The sequence below is a fragment of the Tamandua tetradactyla genome, chromosome 13 (genome assembly GCF_023851605.1).
Source record: "Tamandua tetradactyla isolate mTamTet1 chromosome 13, mTamTet1.pri, whole genome shotgun sequence".
Lineage (NCBI taxonomy): Eukaryota > Metazoa > Chordata > Mammalia > Pilosa > Myrmecophagidae > Tamandua > Tamandua tetradactyla.
Window position 1 is genome coordinate 41,459,238 of NC_135339.1, and position 5,401 is coordinate 41,464,638.

Here is a 5,401-nt window from a genome sequence, read left to right on the forward strand (position 1 = left end):
CACTTAGAGATAATTCCTCTAACTAAAAACATTTAAAAGTATTTGTGAATTTGGCATTACTTTAAACATAGAGAAGGAAAAAAATGAGTTTGAGAATTAAAAATAACAACCATTACAATATACAATTCTGGTGGAATTTATGTTTATATGTTCTCAATAACCACAATAGGTACCCTCTCTCTCTGACCAACTCCACTTACCAATCTTGCTAAATGAGCACTCTCCATCCTCTCTGTAAATCATGCTGACTGTAGTGCATAGCAGATGGAACAGTTTTAGCTTCTTAGAACCAAATTGTATGCCTTATAAATTCATTGGGGTTCGTATCTTGCATTTCAGTATCACTCAGCTATTGCTGCATAATGAACCACCCTATAACTTGTTGCTATGTATCAACAAGCACAGATCATCAGGTTCACAGTTCTTCAGTCAATATGCAGATCTGTACCATAAGTAAGTTTCTCATTCTTCTGGGAACAAAGGACTGCTGTGAGCATGTTCTTCTCCTGGAAATGCAGAGTGAACGAAGGTAATCACCACTGCACAAGCACATTTCACGATTTTGCTTGCACATGCCCACTAAGAGATACTATTGGCCAAATCAAGTCAATAGCCAAGCTTTAAAGAGAGAAAGGAATGAATATTTGCTGTTGAGTAATCCATTTTCTGTGTTTGTCAGTCATATTTATTAATTACATAATTTAATAGTGCTATGTAGAAAAGGAAATATATTTTTTGTTTCTTTGAAGTTTAAATTCAATGTATTGAAATGAGTTCAAATATTGAGTTGCCAAAACAAATGTTGTTAAATTTGATATAGGGGAGACTCATAAAATATTGAGGGGAAAACACATACCTAAAAGTATTATTCATTAAAATTACTTTGCAAAGGTATTTAAGTTAAAGAAAATAAAAACAGAATCCATGGATGATACATCAGTATTCTAGAAATTCTTTCCACAAATATCTCAAAGAAAAGTCCTCATCTGCACATCAAAAGTTGGAAAGCAAATATATATTGTAATATATTTAAATGGAAATATTTACATTTATGATTTTAACTTTATAATATTTTTTCAATTAACACAAAATGCATGGCTCTTGATCAAGACAGGCAAGAGGGCTTCTTTGGTCCTAAGGGGATAAGTTTTATTACTTAGAGATAAAAAATATAATTTAGTAAAGTTTACAAATTTAACTGAGTACCAAAACTTAAAGCATCACTTGATCCTTTTGTTGATCAAGTGACATACAAATCATTTAAAAGTGAATGGGCAGGTGAAAATGGACTGAATTTCTAATGAATTTTATAGCACTTAGTCATCTTTATAGGTCTGGGTTCATTAACAAAACAGTATTCTTATGTGCTTGCTTTTCCCAGGTCACCTTCAAACAAAGGTGCTTTTCAAAGTACTTAACCAAGTCATGTCCTGCTCTCAAGAGACCCTGATTTAAAATATAGCTAAAGCCTGGTCTGATATAGATGATCATCTGCCTGAGTCACCATTGTCTATATTTCATCAGGCCATCTTGCCATAAAGATTAAAGAGTCTTAGCAATGGGACATCCACACAAGACAAATAAGTATGTAGTCTTTCTTCAGTTGTATTGAAAAATATATAAAACATAGAGTATTTTATTTTATTTCTAACAGTTTTGCCCCCACAACACAAACTATTTTAATATTCTTTATACTAAAAACAGCCCCATGTGGGTCACTCGCTCAATAAAGCAGCAATCTTCTATTCTTCTCCAAGTATAGATGTGGCCTTCTCAATCTCGTCATGGGCTGAATACACTTTTAAATAACTGAGTCTTTTGAACAAAAAGCTGCAGTCCTTTCACATTTTTTAATCCATTATTTAACATTAAGCTGAAAATATGATCACTGCATTTACTGAAATATTTGGTCTTTGATAAGAAATCAAGGCTTCTGAAACATTTCATTAATTATTATTACTATTGTCATTATTATGTTAGAATCTTTAGCATCTCATCTTAGCTGCAGGATGCTATAAGATTAGTCCATTTTAATGGGTTACAACAAGCTGTCAGCTTCCCTGTATTGGACAAACTTTAAAAGTTAAATTTGCGAAACACTTTTGTCTTTTTGCCACCACTAAATGCATCCTATAAAGGTGTCAATAGCTTTCAGTAGCACACATTGGCTAAAAATTAAGGATACCTATATAAAAAAATCTTCATAGAACTTGGCCATCAAAATGGGGAACTTAAATGTCTAATCTAAAAGTTTTCTTTCATATATCATTAGAGAATCTAAGGTCTATTTTTAACAAGAAAGGTTCACTGATGTCCAGAAACATGTATCATCCCTATCCAAACTTGCATGTCCCCTGAATATTATATTTTTTACCTATTATCAAGAAAACACATAAATAAGAATTAGCAATTCCTTAGAGTGTGTCTGTGAAAAAATATTGTTTTTTTATATCATAATGGATGTTCCTTATCCACTATGACAAATCTCTGTGACCATTTTTGTAAGATATTTCAAAACACTAGATACACGACCAAAATAAAACTAAAACATATTATTATACCTATATATACTCAGAAAATGTGTAGATAAAATGCATTTGGATCAGAATTGTTCAAGTATTATCACTGAAATTGCTTGATCACTGGTTTTCTAGTTGATTTTTTTATTCTTTAACTCCTTTCAAAAAATATTTATCGATGCAATGCCATCTCCTTCCATATATATAGTCAAATACTTTGTTTATATTATATAAATTAGTGCATAGGGCTGTCATTATAAAGAGTCTACCTCACACATTTTATAAGTTAGAAATGCCTGTAATGTATGAAATAACTGATTCTTTAAAACTCACTTTTTTGCAATTACTCTGTTTGTAGGTTGGTCCAATTCCAGTATCCTACTACTTTTAATGGTCATTAAAAAAAAAAGTAAGTGCCAATACTGCATTAAGTACTATAATAAATAATAGAGAGGTTATGTGCAGGAATAGAAAGCTGGGTAGATGGAACATAACCCTGCATTCTGGCCCAACTCTGGCATAACTTCATAAGTATTTTAATTTTTCAGATTTATCACTGGTGAAATAAAAGATGAAGTGGTTGTTCTCCAGGGACCCTCCCAGCCCAAAATTCTATGAGTCTATTTGATGGCAAATATTTTTAAACTTATTCAAGAAAAGTTGCCCACTCAAAAGATTCCTGGCATATGAAAAGCCATTTTAGAGCAAAACTGGCCCATTTCTAAACAACTTCAAGGAAGAATCCATTCTATCTGGATGCCCACAAGATGGACAAAGTCTATATCACAGGCTGAAGGAAAAATATAAATATTATTTTTTACTGCATATATGAATGGCCAGAAATGTCTCTAATTAGGCTGTTCAGTCAGAAGTCAATCACTTGATGCACCCGGGAATTCACATTTAAAATTAGCTGCAACTGTCATGTAATAGTAGGATTTCAAATATGGTTTTCATTTACTTATGATCCATTTTTTTTTTCGCATGGGCAGGCACCAGGAATCAACCCTGGGTCTTCGGCATGGCAGGCAAGAGCTCTGCCACGGAGACACCATCACACCCCCCCCCCCATTTTCTTATTTTACTTTATTTTATTCTACAAAGCAATAAAAAGAGTGAGATTTTAATTTTTGCTTACAGCTGCAAATTTACTTTTAAATATAGAAAGTTTCTGCTTCAGTATCCAGCTGCTAAAACAAATAACAATCAATGCTTTTGTTTAAACAATAAGAAATTGTTAGCTCAAATGATTGTGGCCAGAAGAAGTACAAAATTGAAGCATTAGCAAGATGATCCAGTTTCCCCAGAGACTATGGCATTCTGAAACCGGCTGCTGGGGATCCTTGATCTTTGGTGTTTGTCACATGCAATTGAAAAAGAACAAATGCGGGATTCTCTGCCTGATATGCATAACAGCCAATCTATGACACCAGGGTTTCAGAGAGAGATGGAGTTTATTGCTACATGCAAAGAGGAAGATCAGATGGCCTCTTGGCCAAAAAGTCTATCTCCCAGAGTCTAATAAGTTTAGTTTTTTATTTTTCATTATGAATGCAAACAAGGGAAGGTGGAGTGGCTACTATTACAATAGCAATTGCTTTAGTTTGTAAACTGCTGGAGTGCAATATACCAGAAATTAAACAACTTTTAAAAAGGGAGTTTATTAACTTGAGAGTTTACAGTTCTAAGGCCATGAAAATGTCCAAATTAAGGTACCAACAAGAGTTTGCTTTCAAGGCTGATGCTTTCTTTGCAGAACCCATCTACAAGCTGAGAAGGCACCTGGCTGGCATCTGCTGGCTTCTGAACACCTCTCTCAGCAGATGGGGCACATGGCCAACATCTGCTAGATTTTTTGCCTCATTTTATAAGGCTTCTCCAGGGAAAATGACTCTCCTGCGTCTCCAAAGTTTTCTGGCTGTATGGGCTTTCACTTCTGAAGCTTTTTCCAAACTGGCTCCCTTTTAAAGAGCTCCAGTAAGCAACCCCACCTTGAATGGGTGGAGACACATCTCCATGGAAACCATTTAATCAAAAGTTCCCACCCACATTTGGGTGGTCACATCTCCATGGAAACAATCAAAAAGATTCCACCCAGTAACACTGAATGAGGATTAAAGAACCTGGCTTTTCTGGGGTACATAACAATTTCAAACAAGCACACATGCTTTTTAAAATGTCTGTTAAAGAGGTATACAAAGGAAGAATTAATAAAGGCTCTGTCAAATGTCCTGACTTGAATAAAAGAGGACATCTTTATTTTTCCATCAATATTTGCAGATGCATTTTTATATTTTCTTTTTAACATTGACCTTTTTTTTTTGTCATGGGCAGGCTCTGGGAATTGAACCCACACCCAACTGAATGTGAACAAGACAATGTCCAAACTTGGCAGTCCACCACAGTCTCCAGAGTTTACACCACTAATAAAGATGAATATGACTGAAATAGAAATTAGTTTTAAAATGGATTGTGAAGCTAGCCCATCATTTTATAGGCTTTGTCTTTATTTAAACAGTACTGCATGATCAATGAAATATACATTTATGGAACAATCAAAATGGTTACATATTTAGAAGTTTTCACTAAGCTCATGGAATCAAAGGTAAACTTCATAAATTTTTTTTCATGTTAGACATATTTCTTCAAAATGCCATATTTATGGAGATATTGTGAATGTTGGGATGTTAGGTAAATCATCAGATAACTATAGGCTAAATGTTCAGACAGGAAGACTGATTTAAATTATACCAAAGAGCTAAAATCAAATTTAACCAGATAATCTACAGAATTAATCCATCATTCCAAAATCCAAATGATCACTAAAATGGCTAGAAAATGATTTCCTTTATTTTCACAAAAACTAAACTAAAATAAAACAT

General features: G+C 33.8%; 1 long non-coding RNA gene across 1 annotated transcript; it reads left to right on the top strand.

The window, feature by feature from the left end:
• Positions 1 to 1,404: 1,404 nt before the first annotated feature.
• LOC143653113 (uncharacterized) lies at positions 1,405 to 4,962 on the top strand. Its single transcript, XR_013161108.1, has 3 exons — positions 1,405 to 1,584; positions 2,878 to 2,928; positions 4,854 to 4,962. It is a non-coding gene; the product is annotated as an uncharacterized LOC143653113 (long non-coding RNA).
• Positions 4,963 to 5,401: the final 439 nt, after the last annotated feature.